Below are 22,601 nucleotides of genomic sequence, written 5' to 3' on the forward strand. Positions count from 1 at the left end.
ATCATTATTTTAAATTCTCACTGAAAACTTGCAGGTGTTATTAAGTATTATTACTTTGCTAACCACAGAAAGATTAAATAACTTAGCCAAATTGCTCAAATTGTGCCTGGCTCCACATTTTTCTATAAACCAAATACTCTGTAATCACTTTCCATAACTCTCAAAAGTAAAGAAAATGGCTTAGTGCTTTTCCTACAGTGAATAATCAACAAATATTGAAGTAAATTGAATATAATCAGGCTTAGAAGCTGAAGCAGTGATGAAAAATTGTGATAATAGTCATTGCTTACTATTACATATTAGGAGATAAATTACATATTAGGAGATAAAGCAGTTGTTCAAATATCATTTAAGCAGCTGATCTGGCCCTTTCCTCAGTTTTCGAATATTTCAGACTTTTTGCACCTATAAAATCATCACACCCAAATATTATACTTACCAATGCAATAATTTCTAGCTGGTGACAAATTCACATCAAGCATTTTTAATATTTGAAATATTTTGGAATAGAAAAGCTCCACAGAATATTATTTTTTTAAAGAATAATTTGTGTTTGTTTGCCTGAGGGGGAAAAAATATTTTCAGGAGAAAGCAGAGGGAGTAAAAAAGGAAAAAACTGCTCTATATTCAAGTTCTAAAAATGGGGTTACCTTTATGTTACCTTTATTCTGAGTTGGAAGTATGTTTCAGAGTATAAAATTTGGGATTGCTGCAAGCCAGTACCAATTGAAGGAATATTAGCATTTATAATTTAGGCTGGAATTTACTACTAGTTTTCTGCTATGATTCCAGTGATTCTGAATGACCCAGTTTGTGCATGGTAACTCAACACACCCACACACAAACCCACAGACACTATATATATAGCTCCAAAAGTGAAAAAAGACATTTTTCCTTATCTACCTTACAAAATGGCTATGAGGATTAAATAGCTTATATAATCATCTATACATGAGAAAGCAGTACAATTCTTACTTGAGGCCTAACTCATATACACAGGTATCCACATAAACATATCATATATTTATATGTGTGGTTTAATTTCATTGAATGCCCTAGACTATGCTTAGTATAAAAAATGTATTTAAGTGTATAATCTTACTGGAGGGACAAGATTTATTTTCAAAGGTCTCTTGAGATAATATGAGAGAATATACTTTGGTAGCATATAGAAGCAATGCAGATATACATGACCACAGTATTTCCTCCTGCTGTGAAAGTGTCTCATTACTATCGCTCTGGAAAACACAAATTCAGGATTAAGGAACCTGTGTACTGTTCCCTAGGGATTCCTTTTGCCTGGTAGCTGGAGATAGTGCTAACAGCTTACATTATTTATACATGAATTCTTTCCTCCAGTGTCTCCTCTCTGCTTTTCCATTCTCTTAACTTCTCCAATTATGACTAGAGCCTATTGATGAGCTGCCTGGCTTTCCTTCTCTAAAACTTCCCTGCTTTGGTTTCTGTGCTGTTATTTCCACAAGTGACCTGCGTATCCGAGATTGTGCCTCTGACATCTTTCCTGACTGCTCTCCAGCCTTGGACCTCTTGGTTAGGTTGAACTATTAAGTGAGGGTCTTAGTTTTCTTTCTCCCAGAAGTAGACTCTGAGAGAAGGATTTGAGTGCATAATATCAGGAAACATTGGTAGGAAGGTTTGGAAGGGAGTAAAAGAAGGAAGCCAATAAAAGTGAGTTATTAAGCAAATTATCGATGCCTAGTCCTTTGGAGAACTCTGAGAAACAGTGTAGAACATTCCTTCAAGTACCTCTTTTGGCAGGGCAAGGAAACTGTGTTATGTATCCAACAACCCTTACCCAGCATTTGTTGAGGGTAGTTCCCAGGGCAGGATAGCTCCTCAGCACTTTTTACCTATCCAGGGTATGAGCAGAGTGTACATTAATGTCCAGAGAAATTCCCCAGCAAAATTCTTGCAGCTGGGAGATAGCAGGTGTGCCCAGAAATGATGACTGCCAAGAGGATAGGGTGCCAACATCATTTGTTATGGTGGATAACCATTTTCTTGTGTTAGGGCTTAGCAACAAATATTTTTGTCCTTGTCAAGGTTATTATTGCCCTGAGATGTCTAGTATGCAAAGGCTTTGGAGAGGAGTTGGTGCTATGGACTGAATTGTGTCCCTCTCACTTCCTTGATCAATTCATATATTAAAGCTCTAACTCCCAATGTGATGGTATTTGGAGATAAGATCTTTGGAAGGTAATTAGGTTTCAATGAAGTCATGAGAGTAGGGCTCTCATGATGGGATTAGTGTCCTTATAAGAAGAGGAAGAGACAGCAGAGCTCTCTTTTCACCATCTGAGGACACAGTGAGAAGGCAGTGGTCTTCAAGAAAGGAAGAGAGCCCTCACCAGGAACTAGATATACCAGCGCCTTGATCTATGACTTCTCAGCCTCCAGAACTGTCAGAAATAAGTATCTGTGGTTTTAGCCATCCAGCCTGTGGTATTTTGTTATGGCAGCCCTCATGATCTCTGAATAGCCTTTGGGTCATTCTTTTAAATCACTGGGCCTTCTGGAAATAATGGAATCAGTGCCCTAGACCCAGTTTTCCAAAGTATGAAGCTAGGAAGACCTGTTAACCCTGGATTAAAGTTGCCCTGGACAAGGCTCAGGTGCAAAGAAGGGCAGTATGTCTGCTGAAATAAAATTGTCTTGAGTAAAAGTGCTTTGAGACAGATTCTAGGCTGATGCCTCTAGGCCCCAAACAAAGTTTTACAGTGAATGAAAGTGACAGCTTTTGGTAGGATACATGGCTAATGCTGAAAGTCCATTTCAGGCTCTGTCACCATGGCCCAGGCTTGAGCTTTGGGGAGCAATGCCTGAGCATAAGGGTGTTTTCTCCAAAGACAGGTCAAGCCTGAGAGAGACTCACTATCTTTTAAAAATTTTGTATTTATACAATGAGATAGACTAGCAAAACACAGGTGCCAGTTACACTGTGGTGTGATACTGGATGACAGCAAGGAACAATGGTCATAGTAGACTCACAGGAACTCTATTGCACATCCCTTACCCTGCTCCAGGATTACTCTACCCTTTTTTTTTTTACCTTGAGTGATTTAGAAGGAGAGAGAAAATTCAAGTGAAAAATACTAGACTTACAGCTATTGGTATATAAGGTGTTTAGTAATTGATTGGAAGAGAATAAAAAAATATAGCCATAAGAGAACTTTGAGTTTGTGAAGCAGGCTGTACTAGTTAAATGAAGAAAATAATTTAGTTTTAATCCAGTGAATTTGATTATTTTGTCAGGCTTGTAGTAAATTGTAATGAGGGTGATAGTGTGTTGTAATCCTGTGATGGTGTTTTATATGAGACATAAAGGCTTCTCTATGACCCTCCTGCATGTGCCAACATTCTGTAGGCATAATTAATTATAATGTGGACTCTAAAATTCTGATGTGGGATGGAGGATTTTATGAAGTACAAGGAAAATAGTCAGCCAGCACCCTTTATGCTGGTTCCATTAAGAGTTTTGAGAAGTTTTAACATCTGATTCCATAAAATTTTCAGGTTGAACCATCAGTAACCATAATATTCCTGACAACCATGCATGCAATAGCCCATTTCATTTTCTATATAAAGAGACAGGCACCTCTAACTTGCCTGCATCTCTTTGTTTTATTCCCCTCGGTGTCTGGTTTATCACACGCAGATTTTAATTTTGTCTGGATGACATCTTGGTTCAATGACCCTTTTTAAGATGCTAGTTTTATTTTAATTTGTGCTGATAAAAATCATATTTCTGTATTTCAGAAAGTTGAATAGAATTGAACTTGATCTTTAGCTAGAAATCTTCCTTCTAGCTCTTGATTGGTTTCATTTATGTTTTGCGCATGATTATCAACATTTGTCGTGCATATTTATTATTCAAATAAACTGTATTGAGGTATAATTCATGTTTAATAAGTGATATCCATTTAAATTGTAGAATTTGATAACTTTTGTTGGTTGTATATGGGGAAACTACCACCACAATAGAGATACTGATTATTTCCATTACCTCCAAAAATTTCATCTAGCCCTTAGCAGCCCTCCCACCCTCCATGCCCAGTCCCAGGCAACCACTGATTTGCTTTGCATCCTCATAGATTAGTTTGCATTTTCTAGAATTTTATATAAATTGAATCATACAGTATACGCTCATTTGTATCTGTCCACTTTCACTTATCCAATGACCCTAAAATGAAATAGACAATAAAATTTTAAGTTTAAATGTTAAGGTTGATAAATAAATATTGACAGCTTCAGTTTAGAGTATCCATAGCAAATTCATGAATATCTGTTCTGGTGTATACTAATTTGAAGGATAATCATTTATAAGCTTAAGTGAGAGGTGTCTTATGTACAGATATTCATATGTCAAAATATTGAATGAGCCTCTGTTCTCTCTACAGAATATAACATTCTGTGGAAAGCTTAAAATCTTAAATGCCTATATATTTATGCACACAGATATAATAGGTATATCTATAAAATATATACATAAAGGTATATGAAGGTATACAAATATATATAAAGATGTGTGTATATATAGGTACATGTGCATGTATTTGTGTGATAATATAAAGCATAAAATATACTTCAAAAAAATTATTCTGTCCCCCAAAGATTCTGCTATTGCCCCAGTTTCAGTCTTCCCTATTTCCTCTTTTAGTTTACAATGAAGCCTGCCTGCAACTGAACCTTTACTCTTCTTCCTTCCCTCTCACTCTTCTGCAGCTCTGTGACTTTGTTGTGTTTTACATGTCGGTAAATGGCACCCTCCTATACTTTGTAATTTCAACCAGAAACCAAAGAAAGATTCTGACACCTTATTCTCAGACACATTCTACAAGGTGAGTGAAAAAATTGTGTTTTTGCATTGTTGGAATTTGCTGTTTGATCACAATACATTCTTAAATAAATGTGGTTATGTTATATATCATTTTAATGGGCATTTCTTGTGTTTTTATTTATTTATTTATTTTGCTAATGACATTACTTGCTGTTTATTTTGTGCTTATTTTAGACTATGGAAATTAGGTTAGAGAAAAGGCAAATTCGAGCAGTTTTCTTATTCGAGTTAAAAATGGGTAGTAAGGCTGTGGAGATAGCTTGCAACATCAACAATGCATTTGGCCCAGGAACTGCAGTGGTGGTTCGAGAAGTTTTGCAAAGGAGACGAGAGCCTTGAAGATGAGGAGCATAGTTGTCGGCCATCAGAAGTTGACAATGACCAATTGAGAGCAATCATCAAAGCTGATCTTCCTTTTTTTTTTTTAATTATACTTTAAGTTTTAGGGTACAGGTGCACAACGTGCAGGTTAGTTACATATGTATGCATGTGCCATGTTGGTGTGCTGCACCCATTAACCCGTCATTTAACATTAGGTATATCTCCTAATGCTATCCCTCCCCAATCTTAAGTTTTAGGGTACATGTGCACAATGTGCAGGTTAGTTACATATGTATATATGTGCCATGTTGCTGTGCTGCACCCATTAACTCGTCATTTAACATTAGGTATATCTCCTAATGCTGTCCCTCCCTGATCTTCTTACAACCACTTGGGAAGTTGCCAAATGACTCAACATTGACTATTCTTCCGTTATTTGGCATTTGAAGCAAATTGGAAAGGTAAAAAAGCTCGATAAGTGATAAGTGGGTGCCTCGTGAGCTCAGCCAACAACAACAACAAAAAAGTCCCTTTGGAGTGCTGTATTCTCTTATTCTGTGCAACAACAATGAGCCATTTCTCAATCGGATTGTGACATGCAATGAAAAGTGGATTTTGTATGACAATCAGCAATGACCAGCTCAGTGGTTGGACTGAGAAGCAGCTCCAAAGCACTTCCCGAAGCCAAACTTGCACCAAAAAAAAAAAAAAAGTCATGGTCACTGTTCAGAGGTCTGCTGCCAGTCTGATCCACTACGGCTTTCTGAATCCAGACAAGACCATTACATCTGAGAAGCATGCTCAGCAAATGGATGAGATGCACTGAAAACTGCAATGCCTGCAGCTGGCACTGGTCAACAGAAAGGGCTTAATTCTTCTCCAGGACAATGCCTGACTGCAAGTGGCACAACCAATGCTTCAAAAGTTGAACGAATTGGGCTACGAAGTTTTGCTTCATCCCCCATATTCACCTGACCTGTCTTCAACCGACTACTACTTCTTCAAGCATCTCGACAACTTTTTGCAGAGAAAATGCTTCCACAACCAGCAGGATACAGAAAACGGTTTCCAAGAGTTTGTCAAATCCCAAAGCATGGATTTTTATGCTACAGAAATAAACATACTTACTTCTCATTGGCAAAACCTTGTTGATTGCACTGGTTTCTATTTTGATTAATAAAGATGTGTCTGAGCCTAGTTATAATGATTTAAAGTCCATGGTCCAAAACTGAAATTACTTTCGCATACATCTAATACATCTAATCTATTACTGGGTCTAAGGATGCTTCTTTCAGAATAGGTCTTGAATGCATCCACTTCCTTCCACATCTTTGGTCTAGTCTAAGTCACCACCATGCCTCACTAGACCATGGTAGTTTCCTACTAACTAGTTTGTATGTTATATATAAGTATGTATACTCTCATATACACTGTTACATTCTATATAGAACTGTCCCAAGTTATTCCTTCTGAAATGTAAATCTAATGATTTCACCCCCATTGCCTAAAACAGTTCAATGACACTTTCATTACACTTGAAATAAATTAAAAATTCTTTACACAGCCTATATGATCTTGTTGCTGCCTACATCCCCAGCTATGTCTCTTTCTTCTCTTCCCTTGTCACAGTCAACACTAGCTTCATTGCCCTTCTCTCAGTTCTTCAGCTACTCCAACTTCTCTTCCACCTCAAGACCTTTGCCTCAGAATGTTTATTTTTCTATTCATCATTAGCTAGTTTGTATTAGTCTTTCAGGTTAAAGTTTAAATTCTACTACTTCTCCAGCCTAAATCAGATCTCCTCTTCAATTATTTCACCATGCACTTTATGGCACAGTTGAATGCCTTGTTTAATGTCCATTTCCCTCATAGGATTTTCAGCTCGCTAAGGTCAAGGATTGTGTACAGCTTTCCCCAATGTAACCCTGGTGCCTGTCACACGGCTGGCTCTGCACTGAGCATTTCATAATTATTTGTTATATCATCAGTGATTAAAATTCTTATTAATAAGCTTGTGTTATATATACCTATTTGGAATAAGATGTCGAGTGTAAACATGATATAAATCGCATGGGGATTCTCAGATGATCCTGTATTACAGGAGAGTGCCAGAACTATTTCTTTTTGAGTCTTATCTTTTTGTTACATTTATCTTTCTAATCTGTGCTTAAGATCTTTTGGGAGCTCTTGTCCTTCTTCTGAGTTTGATTCTTCCCATTTCTTTAAAAGGTATTACCTTTCATTTATTAGGCTGTCCATACCCAATACTGATGAGATATAGTGACTTTTGTCCCCTGAGTTCCTGGCAACAGTAAATTTAAAAAGAACTATCTTGCTCATATTGAGACATCTACTTTCAATTAAATAAAATTGGAGTTTACTCTCTTCTGTTTGTTTCCAAGCCCAGTATTACTTAAGAACCACAAAGCCAGCCACAAGTTGTACCCACTTCTGGGTGCAACTTTATCATTTCGTGGTCAGGACTTGTTCCTAACTTTCTTGAGTTTTGCTTCTTCTTACGTAATTGGCAGCTGCAATGGGAGAAATATTGTTCACTGATCTAACAACAACTGCAAAATAAGATTACTTCATACGGTGCTAAAAGTGGCTTTTATGCTTCTGTGACAGTTTCCTGTCTAATAAGAGATTTCTTAGGCAAAGAGAAGACCCCTTAGGCTCACAAGGGCCCTTTGCTCTCTGGACATCCCTAACACATTTCTGCTTGCTTCCTTAAAGCCCCTCTCCCACTTCCTAGTCAGAGAAAACATTTCTGCACAATGATCCTTAATTAAGATACTGTCCCCAGAAGCTGTCAGCTGCTGTGGTTTAGAACCGTAGAAATATCTCATAAGGAAAACAGCTATAAAACAGCTATACATAACCATAACAATTAAATAACATTATTGACATGGTTATCATAATCCACTAAGAAGTGTCGTTATCTTCTTTTTTAAATTATACTTTAAGTTCTGGGATACACGTGCAGAAACTGCAGGTTTGTTACATAGGTATACATGTGCCATGGTTGTTTTCTGCACCCACCAAGCCGTCATCTACATTAGGTATTTCTTCTAATACTATCCTTCCCCCCATCCCCCAACCCCCACTCCCTGACAGGCCCCAGCATGTGACGTTCCCCTTCTTGTGTCTATGTGTTCTCATTGTTCAACTCCCACTTATGAGTAAGAAAATGCGGTGTTTGGTTTTTTGTCCTTGTGATATTTTGCTGAGAATGATGGTTTACAGCTTCATCCATGTCCCTACAAAGGACAGGAACTCATTCTTTTTTATGGCTGCAGAGTGTTCCATGGTATATAGGTGCCACATTTTCTTTATCCAGTCTATCACTGATGGGCATTTGGGTTGATCCCAAGTTTTTGCTATTGTGAAGAGTGTCACAATAAACATATGTGTGCATGTGTCTTTATAGTAGAATGATGTATAATCCTGTGGGTACATACCCAGTAATGGGATTGCTGGGTCAAATGGTCTTTCTAATTCTAGATCCTTGAGGAATCGCCACACTGTCTTCCACAATGGTTGAACTAATTTACACTCCTACCAACAGTGTAAAAGCTTTCCTGTTTCTCCACCTCCTCTCCAGCATCTGTTGTTTCCTAACATTTTAATGATCGCCATTCTAACTGGCGTTAAGATGGTATCTCATTGTGGTTTTGATTTGCATTTCTCTAATGACCAGTGATGATGAGCATTTTTTCGTGTTTGTTGGCTGCATAAGTGTCTTCTTTTGAGAAGTGTCTGTTCATATCCTTCACCCACTTTTTGATGGGGTTGTTGTTTTCTTGTAAATTTGTTTAAGTTCTTTGTAGACTCTGGATATTAGCCCTTTGTCAGATTGATAGGTTGCAAACATTTTCTCCCATTCTATAGGTTGTTGGTTCACTCTGATGGTAGTTTCTTTTGTTGTTCAGAATCTCTTTAGTTTAATTAGATCCCATTTGTCAATTTTGGCTTTTGTTGCCATTGCTTTTAGTGTTTTAGTCAATATCTTCTTTTTAATAATCATTTGAGAGAAGATTCAATGTTGATAAGTAGAATCTTAACCCTGGAACACAAAAGAAAATAGATAAGTAGATGTCTTTTAAAAGTTCCTTTCAGGCTTTTGAATATGTGATAAAACAGTCTTTTTGGTGTTCGCCCTATGATGATGATGATTGTTATTATTAGTAGTAGTATTATGATATTCACCACCATTTATTGCATGCTCACAGTAAAATTCTGAACTAAACATTTTAAAATCGTAATCCAATTAATTTTTTTAAACCAGTCCTAGAAGTTAGACATTATTATTCATATTTACAGATAAGAAAATAGAAACTTAGAAAGGCTAAAAGAATTGTTACCACCATCACTCTTCTCAAATCTGTCTTCAGATCAGTATTACTTTATTGCCAGAAAGCCTGAAGGTTTTAAATAAATATCTTCAAATTATTTAAAAAATTGTAGGAGTTTGTATCTGCAGGTCAAAGAAACACCTTTCATATTTTTTTTCCCTCAAATTATAAAATAGAAGGAGCAATGGTCTGTGACTCATGACAACTAATTTCCATAGCTGGTACTTGGCTCGTGAGAGTGGGAGTTTCACATTAAAATTCGACCTTCTCTTTTCTTATTTGAACATTTTGAAACTGGGTAGTTTCTAAGGTCCTACAACTCTATGAATCTAAAGTGGCTGAAGATATTTAAATTTCTATCTTGAGAATGGAATAGCAGAATGAATCTTAGGTCTTATATCAGCCCTCATAGGCACATCTCTATGTGAAGCTTTTGATCATTTCCTGAGTGGCAAAATGATACTTACCTTTAAATTTCTGCTGGCTATTTTCAATCACAACCCACTTCTTGAGTAATGCCTCATGCAGTTTCATAACAGCATCAGGATGCCAGTTAGAGCAACAACATTGCCCTGCTAGCTGATTATCAGTGTCAGGAGATGAGGCAGAATCCTGTTGCTTGATCAAGATGTTTAAAATCCCATTCTGCACAAACGGAAATGCTCAGAAGGATATAATAAGAGGTAACAGTAATTTTTAGATTGCCTGTCAACCCTAAGCCCATTTCTATCCATCATGGAAATGATATAACTTTCACTTCTCATGCTTTTCTGATTTGCATAACCAACAGCATCAATACCACCCACAATTTTTATCCAGCTTCCCACTAAAGCAGAGACTTGAATTGCAATGCCTTAACACATTCTAGTCTAGATCTATTCCACTCCTTTTTTTAAAAAATGGACTTATAAGTTATAACTCAACTACTGGTTAAGCACAGAAGTCAGTAACAAAATGGAATACCAAATGAAGAGTTTACGTATTACATCCAGCAATACTTTTGGTAAAAAGTATTTTTTTTTGCTGTTTTATGAAACCACAGAAGCCATCTTGTTATATTCTTTATTGTCTGTCTTTAATTTGCTAATCCTTATAGAATTCCCACCCAGCAAGTATAGTCCAAAGGACTATAAATCATGCTGTTATAAAGACACATGCACACGTATGTTTATGGCGGCACTATTCACAATAGCAAAGACTTGGAACCAACCCAAATGTCCAACAATGATAGACTGGATTAAGAAAATGTGGCATATATACACCATGGAATACTATGCAGCCATAAAAAATGATGGGTTCATGTCCTTTGTAGGGACATGGATGAAATTGGAAATCATCATTCTCAGTAAACTATCGGAAGGACAAAAAACCAAACACCGCATGTTCTCACTCATAGATGGGAATTGAACAATGAGAACACATGGACACAGGAAGGGGAACATCACACTCTGGGGACTGTTGTGGGGTGGGGGGAGGGGGGAGGGATAGCATTAGGAGATATACCTAATGCTAAATGGTGAGTTAATGGATGCAGCACACCAGCATGGCACATGTATACATATGTAACTAACCTGCACATTGTGCACATGTACCCTAAAACTTAAAGTATAATAATAATAAAAAAATTTAAAAAAAAGTATGAGTGAAGAAAAATAGCTGCTTTAATGTTAGTGGATTCAGTGTCTCAATTAAACATTGTATATAATTATTATTTCCTAAAGGTAGATTTATTTAAAAATATGCATGAGTTGAGATCCAAAGGGTAATGAATTTATAAGCTGTTCTTTGAAAAGCTTTGAAAGAAAGCTCACAGAGAGGGAAGAAATTGTATCATTAGGGGAAAGCCAGCTGGCCTCCCAATCAGGTCCTCTAAAAATGGCTTTTTCTCAGTGGATTTGCTACAGTTCAGTTTGATGCTGTCAGCCTTAGAAGCCAAGTCTTGTCAGTGTCTTGAAGTGCTCAAACTCAGGCTGCTGTTTTCTGCTAGGAAAACTCACAAGAGACCAAGGTACAAAAACAGAATGTCAATTCTTTAGTTAATGAGAAATATGACTTGTAAGTTGAACTGCCCTTACACCATCCAAAGCCAAAAAACCTTCACTTAGCCACTATATCCTATTCTTTCTCACTGACTTAAGTACTTGCTTCTTGCAATTTTCCTGCTTTCTCCTCTATCAACAAGTTTTCCTTCATTATTGAGTCACCGTCTTTATCAATAAGAATACTACAGTATCTCCCATCTTAACAAAAACTTTTATTTGATCTTATATTCCCCTCCATGTACCACCACATTTCTCTGCTTCCTTTCCTGGCAAAACTCCTTGAAGAAGTGATATACATACTTGCTGTCTCCACTTCAACACCTCCTACTTTCTCTTCAAGCCACTCCAAATAGGGTCTTCTCTTTATAATACCACTAAAATCAAATATAATAGAAAAGTATAAAAATAAAAAAAGTTTAGCATTGTAAATGGCATGTCTTCTCCTAAAAAGAAGAATCTATATTTTTAAAAAATTATCATTTTAAGTTTCCATTCAAAAAAAAGGTAATCACTTTCTTAGTAAATAACTTGGCTAATTTATACAAAAGTTCAGACAAAATTCTTTTCCTAAGTTCCTTCTGTTTACTAAACAGTCAGTTAGGAAACTGCTGTGCAGATATCTGTACTATTCCTGTAATTCATTCGTGATACACACAGATCCTTTCCAGGGTTCAATTACATAAAATAAACCCCTCATCTGTTTGTGTCACATTAGTCTCAATGGCTCACCACAGAACCCTCTCCATTTTTGCGTTGGAGAAGAGTTCTCCCATAGAGTGCCACAGTAATAAAGGCTTTGCTTAGTGACTAATTAGCAATGAGTACAATTCAGTCATTTTTCTGTTCTGAGATTCACTGTAGTGGAGGTAACTAGCAACCTTCATTTTTCCAAATTCAAAGGTAAAATTTTTGTCTTCATTTTACTCAACCTGTTAACAGCATTTGACATGGTTGACCATGACCAGATATTTTTCTTCTCTTCTCTGGGCTACCAAATTACCAAATTAGCCACTTTATCTCAAATTCTTTTGAAGAGATTTATTTCACTCTACTCCCTCTACACGATGGAGTGCTCCTGGGGTCATTCTTGTTTCTTTTCTCATTTCTATGTTTTCTCACCAAATGATGGCTTCCAATCGCCCATGACTTTAAATACCAACTATAACCTCATGTCTTCCAAATTTACATCCCCTGTTTCAACCTCACCTCTGAACTTTATGGTAGTCAGTATGACCCTTAGACCCAAAATATGCAGAATAAAGCAATGGAGTTATAAGTGACCTGCACAGCAAAGTCAAAATTACCTTATTTGTATGGTATGTGTTATATAGGATACAGAAATATCTGAATGCCCCTAAATTAAGCCAGCCACTTGCCTGGACTGGTCTGGATAGTTTCAGATACTGATAACCTTGGTTCTTCATCGGGCAAGAGTTTTGGGAAATATTCTGCTTGCTAGCCATTTTTGTTGTTGTTGTTGTTAATCATTCAAAGACTTATTACTCATCGTTAACTGTCACGAGACACTTGAAATAAGGTATTTTATTGGAGTTCTACACATTTTAGGGATAGTTCTGATACTAACATGACTAATTGAATGACTTACATTGCCACTTTGATGTCTAATAGGCATCTCGAACATAAGAAATTCAAAAACAAAGCAAACCCACTGTAGTCTCAGTCTTCTCCATCTCAGTAAGTAGCACCGCCAACTCCAATTACTCAGCTCCCAAATTTACACCTTTTCTTTGGAGATTTTTTTCCCTCCTCTTCCTACGTACAATCAATCCGGCTGCAATTTTTATTAGCTTCTACTTCCAGAATATATCCTGAATATGAGTACTTTTCACAATTCCTATTGTCTCTACCCTAGGCCAAGTCACTGTCTTTTCTAAGACTACTTCAATGTTTTTTAAAATGTGCTTCACAAACTTGTATATATGAATCATCTCACAATATTAAATGCAGATTCCAATTTACTCATTTTTGGATGTGGTCTGAGATTCTGTATATCTAATATGTTCCCAGGTAATATTGGTGCTAGTGGTCCATGGACCTCACTAGAAAATAATCAAGTATAAAAACTTTCAAATAATAATTGGACTATGAAGAACATAAAAGAGAGTAAGGGAATAGGTAATAACTATACTATTCAATACTCTTTAGTTGTTGTTGTGTGTGTGTGTGTGTGTGTGTGTGTTTTTTTTTCTGGAGCAAACTTTTAAAAACTACATCAGATAATTTATCTTCCTGTCTAACTCACCTACACTACTATACCACTTTGGGTTCCCATTATACCTTGAATAAAGCCCAACTTGCTTAGCACATGGCCTTATAAGATCTGGCCTCAGGAATATCTCTTTAGGTCTGCTCTTATTACATATCCATCTTGCTTGGTGTGATCTATCTAAAGTGATTTTTCTTTTTCTGAACTTATCCAACTTCCCCCACTGAAGGCCTTAACATTATCTAGTCTTTCTATCTAGATTAGAATAGTATTATCATTCAGGTTTCTGCTTGACAAAATTTATTTAAGAGGGTATTACTGACCACATTCTATAAAAGAACACTGATGTCCCCTTATCTTGTTTATTTTCTTCAAAACGCAAATTATTATCTATGATTGTTGCGGGAAGTCAGGGACCCCGAACGGAGGGACCAGCTAAAGACATGGCAGAAGAACATAAATTGTGAAGATTTCATGGACATTTATTAGTTCCCCAAATTAATACTTTTGTAATTTCTTACACCTGTCTTTACTGCAGTCTCTGAACATAAATTGTGAAGATTTCATGGACACTTATCACTTCCCCAATTAATACTCTTGTGATTTCATATGCCTGTCTTTAGTTTAATCTCTTAATCCTGTCATCTTCGTAAGCTGAGTATGAATGTCGCCTCAGGACCCTGTGATGATTGCATTAACTGCACAAATTGTTTAAACAACGATATCTGGGCACCTTGAAAAAAGAACAGGATAACAGTGATGGCCAGGGAACAAGGGAGATAACCTTAAAGTCTGGCTGCCTGTGGGCTGGGTGGGACAGAGCCATATTTCTCTTCTTTCAAAAGCAAATAGGAGAAGTATCACTGAATTCTTTTCCTCAGCAAGGAATAGCCCTGAGAAAGAGAATGCGTACCTAGGGGTAGGCTTCTAAAATGGTCGCTCGGGGGATGTCTGTCTTTTACAGTTGTAGATAAGGGATGAAATAAGCCCCGGTCTCCTGTAGTGCTCCCAGGCCTATTAGGATGAGGAAATTCCTGCCTAATAAATTTTGTTTGAGAGTTGTCTGCTCTCAAACCCTGTCTCCTGATAAGATGTTATCAATGACAGTGCGTGCCCGAAACATTAGCAATTTTAATTTCAGCCTGGTCCTGTGGTCCTGTGATCTCACCCTGCCTCCGTTTGCCTTGTGATATTCTATTACCTTGTGAAGCATGTGAACTCTGTGACCCACACCCTATTTGTACACTCCCGCTGCTTTTGAAAATCACTAATAAAAACTTGCTGGTTTTGTGGCTCAGGGTGCATCATGGAACCTGCCAACGTGTGATGTCTGCCCCAGACACCCAGCTTTAAAATTTCTCTCTTCTGTACTCTGTCCCTTTATTTCTCAGACCAGCCGACACTTAGGGAAAATAGAAAAGGACCTACGTGAAATATCGGGGGCTGAATTTCCCCTGATATATGATAGGTGTAATGATTAACAAGGATTGTCAACTTGATTGGATTAAAGGATACAAAGTATTGATCCTTGGTGTGTCTGTAAGGGTGTTGCCAAAGGAGATTAACATTTGAGTCAGTGGGCTGGGAAATGCAGACACACCCTTAATCTGGTTAGGCACCATCTAATCAGCTGACAGCACTGCTAGAGTAAAAACAGGCAGAAAAATGTGAAAAGAGAGACTGGCCTAGCCTCCCAGCCTACATTTTTCTCCCATTGGATGCTGCCTGCCCTTGAACATCAGACTCCAAGTTCTTCAGTTTTGAGACTCAGACTGGCTCTCCTTGCTCCTTAGCCTGCAGATGGCCTATTGTGGGACCTTGTGATCATGTGAGTTAATACTTAATAAACTCATGTGTGTGTGTATATATATATGTGTGTGTGTGTGTGTATATATATATATATACACACACACGAGTTTATTATTTAGATACATGCACACACACATATATATTCCATTATTTCTGTTCCTCTAGAGAACCCTGACAGAAATAATGGAATATATATGTGTATGTATATATTGATATATATAGATGTTTAGATATATATATATATATATATATATATATATATACAGGTGGTCTCCAGAAGCTGCAAAAAATGAGAAAACAGATTAAAGTTTAATCAGACAAGCTTAATCAGACAAGTGAAACCACTAGATTAAACACACATAGACACTCATGGAGTATGCCAAATGCAACAGCAGAACCTCGTTAGGCAGTCTCTTTACTGCTGTTTGCCTTCACATCTGATCTGATGCTTGAACTTGTTCACTTGGGAAGGGAAGGTGGATATAAATTGGGAGAGAGTGGGAATGAACTGTAACACACAAACTAAAGTCCACGAGGACTGACTGAAGTGTCAGTTCTTATTGCCTCTGACTTTGATGGCACTGATGTCCTACAGAGGTCAAGGAGCTTGTTGTCATGGAGCTAAACACACAGACTGGCCCGGTAGTCGGTAATGCTGAAAGAGAACTAGGAGAAGGTGGAGCAGTTACAGGACTGGTAGCTGTCCTATGCCAACATCATAAGCCAGAAGATAGGTAAGAGGTGTGAGCAACAAAATGAGTGCCACTTCAATTCCTCCTCCAAATCCCCCATGAGAATCTCTCCTGTGGTTGATCCACTCTCACAGAAAACACACAGAGAAGGGTCTTCTGGGAAATGTATTTCAGCCCAGCCAAGTTGGCCAATTGTCAAGTCACTTGCTACAGCATATTCTCTCTCTTAAGATGTCAGATTTTTAAAAATTTGCTTAATGAACATAGATTTATGACCAAGAATAATATATAATCAATGTGGCCTTTTCACCAATATTAAGTGGTGTGTTTTTAAACCCTGCACATATTTCTTTATTTACAAATATGACCATATAAATTAAGAGTATGAAGCAATCTCTGTGGAGCTTGTCCTGCCTACAAGCTTAGGTTAGCTGGCATTTAAAGGGTTTCTTTCAAAATGCAATGCTGCCTTGGCAAATATGACTTCCTCTTTGGATTAAAGATAGTGATTACATTGTACCTGATAATGCTATTTTATTGTGCTGGGGACAGTAAAAGGATTGGAACCTCTAGTAAGATTAATACATAATGTTATAATTTTTTTTCTCTTCTTACCAAATACAGTTGCAATTGAAAGACTAACCATTTTATTAGTTTTTTTTCTTACTTTCTTCCTTCACTTTGGAATAAATGTACTTTTTTTCTACCAAATTGTTATTATGTACTTTGTTAGTAATTCAGCACTAATGAAAATGCATCAATATAGCAGGACATTTATATATAATAAGGCATTATAAGTATATTGAATTATAGTTAATCATTTTTGGTAAGCATAATAATGAATATGTTTATAAAGTCAAAGCTAGATGGAGATTGCAATATTGGACTCCCAGTATATTTGTATCATTCTTACATTCAGCCAGGCTTGTAAGAGGAATCATCCTTGATTCTTTCCTTCCGATCAGCTAATTGGAACAGTCAATTAGCTAGCAATTCCTTTTAAATTACTGTTCTTTTATAATTACTGTTTTTATCCTCACATTTTTTTTTCAGTTCTTACTGCCTACACCCCAAATGAGTATTCATTATCTCAATCTTAGGTCCATATAGTGGCCTTATAACAGAACTTTTACTCTCAAATTTCTTTCCTTTCCTACAATTTATTCTGCAGAATATCACCCACTTAACCTTCATTGAATACTGCTTTTATCATGACATTGCTCATAAACCTTTAATGTGCTACCACCATACAACAGAGGAAAAACCACTCTTTAGACTGACATGCAAGATATATCTATCTCCCCTGTTCTTTCTGTATTTTTCACTTCTGTCTCTGAAACTTTGTTGAGAATAATTAGAATAATTAATAGATTCAATAAATTGAAAGGATCCAAATTTGAAACCTGAGACATCTGAAGAGTGAGAGAGGATGGAGGATAAAAAAAGATACAGCAAAAAAAGAGATACAGCAAAGATAAAGGTTTGAAAGATAATTTTAGAAAGTTAAGAGAGAAAGAGGATAAACATTTTGGTGTCAGCTATACTACAAGTGAGATAGTGAGAGAGAGATGAGATAAAGAGATTTTTAGATGCTTTACTGTAGATTATGAATAGAAACATTTCTCTGTATTTTTGAGTGACTCGAGAGATATAAATATTAATTTTAATTTTTTCTCTACCCAGTGATATTTTAAATGTGTCCAACAGTTTGTGGGGAGTGAGAACAAAAAACACCAGTTTTCACTGCCCTCGTGAAGTCTTTCATCCAATAAATACAAAACTGAAAACTGGAAGAAGAGAGTCAGTTATAATGAGCACATGACACAGGGATCTGGTGTAGATTAGGAGGCTGAAGAACACTTCTCTGTGAAGTAGGATTTATGCAGAAACTTGTCAGATGTCAGTCGTGGAAATAAAGGAGATAATCTATGTAAAGTATTTAGTACAGTGCATAACAAATGATATTAGAATACTATAATTATCAATCATTTGTAAACAGTCATTTACAGTTATTGTATCTTCTCTGTATCTAGATTGTGAAATTTTTCAGGGCATTGCAGATATTTTCTACTTATTTTAAATCTCTGTAATGCCCAGCTGTCTATATTGCTGTGAAGCATAGTTGAAAGAGCACAGGATTAGAGTTCTTTAGATAAGGGCTGAAATCATGACTTCTGAGCTGTGCAAATGTAGGGAAAATATTTTAGTGGGCTCCAGTTTGTTTGTTGTAAAATAATAATTATACTACTTCAGCAGATTTCTAGGATGATTAAAAATAATTAGCATTTTGTCTGGCATGAAATAAATGCATGGTAAAAAGTACTTTATTAATATTATTTTCATATTTATAAGAAATAAATATATTTATATAAGGAAGAAAATTACACAATTTCATTTAAATGGACACCAGTAATTTGAAATTTATGCTAATTTGGCTGGAGGTAAGGGTGGTTTGTATTATTTATAAAGAAAAATCTGGTCTGGGTACGGTGGCTCATGCCTATAATCCTTGCACTGTGAGAGGTGGAGTCAGGAGAACTGCTTGAGCCCAGGAATTCAAGACTAGTCTGAGAAACATAAGAAGACCCTGTCTCTACAACAAATAAAATGAAAAATTAGCCAGACATGGTGGTGCATTCCTATGATCCTAGTTCCTTGGGAGGCTGAGGTGGGAGGATGGTTTGAGCCCCGAAGGTTGAGGCTGTAGTGAGCCATGATCATGCCACTGTACTGCATCCTGGATGACTGAGTGAGACTCTGTCTCAGAAAAAAAAAGAGAAAAAGTCTGACCAGCAAAAAAAAAGTAAGTGATATTGATATATTGTTGATAGCTTAAAAATTTTCCTGTTTAGAAAAGTAATTTTTATCCAGGTTACCAAAAGTATAAAAAGAAAAAATAAAAAGCACCCATAATCTCAGTCTCAGTCTCCAGTTATCCCCTGTTTGTAGGGTAATGTGTTTCAGGATATCTGGGAAATATTTCTATATGATGAGTTATTAACTACACTATTCTATTATTTATTAATTGAAGATGTAATTTAAAAACCTGTACTGAAAAACTCTGTAATAGTTCATTTCTTTGCAGTTTAAAAACAATTTTCTGCGTTCTTTGACAAATACATGACACATTTTCTATTATTTTGGATTTGTTTTTAATTTTAATTAGTAAAATCATTATTATTATTCTTTTGTAAAAACTTTGCGCTTAGATGATGTATACCCTATTCATTTCAATCTGCCTTTATGTTGTATGGACTTATGTTTTTTAAAAAGTGCATGCTTTGTAGAAAGCAGGGTTAAATACCATGTGCTATAGAAGCGTGCTGCTGGCTCTCAGGGAAAGGTATTATTTTGGATGATGATTTTTATCTATAATTACATTTCTGTTTTGCTATCATGAGGAGCCTGATCTGCATTATAATATTTGTTGCTTCATGGTCACTATACAGGAAAAAAATCTTTGTTTATAGTTTGAGGAGAATTTTGAAATTACTGCATAAAGATACTTGAAACTTTTGCCTCATTGAAAAGCACTAGATGTTTTGAGAAAAATCAATAAACCATATTCCAACCATAACCCAAAGGGAACAAAGTTATTGAGGTTTGAAGTAGCTTACCCCCAAATCATAATTCTTCTAGCATCAGGATTTGTGAGTACCCTTTGCAGATAAGAGCTAATCATACCGTACTTGGTGAATTATTTTCACTAAGTTTATAAAATACACTTAGTCTTTGCACATTATAAGGGATGTTCAAATCCTTTCATTAAAAACACAATGTTTTGCATGCTATTAGTTTTTAAGATGCATTAGCAAATGGATCATGAATATTAAATGAACACATTTATTCTACCCTTAAAAAAAAACATTAATTTGTAGTTAGAATAGAAGCTTCGTCTTCTTAGCATAAAACAAAAGACAGGCAAAATACACATGGATCCTTTCACTTAACTATGAGATAATTCACCTGAAAATTTCCAAATCTTTCCAAAAGTTTAGCAGGGCTGTGATGATCTTCCCTGACATCTGTTGTTCACTGTTCACAGCCTCGAATAAGCAATTCCCAACTCTGTTAGCTGCAGAGGTTGTGATGTGACTGGCTGCCAATGGGTGGTGGAGTGACTTCTTATTTGTGGATCATGTGTGTGAATAAATTCTGTCCATTCTGGAAATATCTCCCAACTAAAATTTGCAGCCAGTCAGATGCACGTTATCATTAGGTTTGTGAGGCTCAAAAGATGATGTTTAAAAAGATGATGTTCATAAAAGCAGATTTTTAAAATAGAAAGTTCTATTTACAAATATGGCATTCTTTGAGAAATAAGATTTGTAATAGACATTTCCTAATTCATAATAAATGCATATTGCTCATAATTTAAGAATCTGTAGAGGAAAAATCAAGTTCGTTTGTGGTGTATTAACTGCTTAATATTAAAATATAAGAACAATGGCTATCTCTCTACCACTATTTTCAAACATTTATTCAAAATTCCAGGCTGGAAAAGAGAAACAAAAATATGTGCAGCAACTCTAATAACCAGATAAGTGCTATACACCTGTAAAGGCAAAGTGCTTTGAGTTCAAGGAGTGGAGACAGAAGCTTTATTATTGGGTGGTAATGACAAAGAAGGGATGAAGGGATGGCATTTGAGTCCATGTTGTTTGAACTTTACCTGTTTGTTCTATTTCTGCTTCACTTTGCTCTTACTGTACTGGAAGAAGTATATTTTGGCAATTAAAAAATAGACCAAAATGAATTTACTAACCATTTAGGATACTACGTATTTTACTTCATTACCTTGTTTATTTTCTGATGTCTGGCACTACCACTAGAATGTAAACTTGTGAAGGCAGGGGCTGTTGTCAGTTTTTATTGCTGCTACATCCCCAGTCCTTAGCAGAGGGATTGGGAGAGAGTAGGTGTTCAACGAATATTTGTTGAGTAAATGTTTAGATAAATTAAAAATAAATTGCAAAACATTTGCAAAGCCCACCAAAGAGGGAAGAAATAAACCACACATAGTCTTGTCAAAGCATTGGTACCCGAAGGATTATTTTCTGTGTATTATTTTTATTATTACAATTGTATAATATAAAACAAATGGCACCTTTAGATTAGATCAGCTTTCCCAATTCATATTGTTTACTGCAGACATTTTGGAGAGTACAAAAAATTAGGAATCAGAATAAAAGTTAGCTAGAATACTATTACACAGAGTAACTGTATTAACATCTTTTTTCCCCATCTTTTTGTTTTTCCTGTGTAAGTCATGACAGTTCTGCTTGTTAAATAGTTTCAGATCCATTCACATTTCCTGTATTCCTGTATTCATTGTCAGTCTCTAGCCTCTTGCTTGGATTATTTCAATTACTTTTTAAATTACTTTATCCACATGCAGTTTTGCCTGCTCTCCATCCTCAGTTTTTGTTTTTACTACCATATGTTCTCTCCTCATAAAAGATAGAATGATTTCTTCAAAAAACATTTACTTATTTTAGTCCCCTACCTGATACTGTTCAATGGATTCCATTTGACCTTAGGATAAAATCCCTAAAACTCTTGCATGTTACAGTTGGTGACTCTGTCTCCAACTTCATGACTTGATCATCTCTGATTCTTTATGGTCTTTACATAATGAACTTGAAGGGGCCAGTTTCTTTCCTCTAGACCTTTGATGAAATACTGCCATGGATGAATTGCTCTTATTACCTGCATTTGATTAAATCCTTCTCCTTTTTTGAATTTCAGTTTAAGTGCTTTACAGTGGGCTTCTCCTAACCACCAAACACACAGTCTGTCGTATGGTGAGTGTTGTTAATATTTGTTGCACTGAATTTGTGTTTTCACCACATTCTACATTGTAGACTGATTTTTAAGGATATTTATCACAAGCATAGTTACAGATCCAAGGAGAAAAATAAGATAATGAGGGATTTATACTATTTATAACTGGATCATTTAATTATCATTTGCAATTTAAAAATAACATGACTCAGGTTGTTTAATATAAGTTTTACAGATGGAGAAAATCACTCAAGTTCTTTGGCAATAAAATGATCATTATGTTGTTTTATGAAGGTTTTGTGTGGAAGGAAATCTACTTCTTGTGTAATAAATCACCTAAGAACATTCCATCAATGCAGCCTAGATATAGTTCTAATAGTTTAAATGTCACAGCAATTGTTGGAATGCAATTGCACTAGCCATTGCTTGAGAAAGCAATATTCACTACATTGTTAGGGTAGAGAGTAAGGGGAGATGATTGAGATTTTAATATTAATCAAAATGGATGTAAAG

Source organism: Pongo abelii, chromosome 2, assembly GCF_028885655.2.
Source record: "Pongo abelii isolate AG06213 chromosome 2, NHGRI_mPonAbe1-v2.0_pri, whole genome shotgun sequence".
Classification (NCBI taxonomy): Eukaryota; Metazoa; Chordata; class Mammalia; order Primates; family Hominidae; genus Pongo; species Pongo abelii.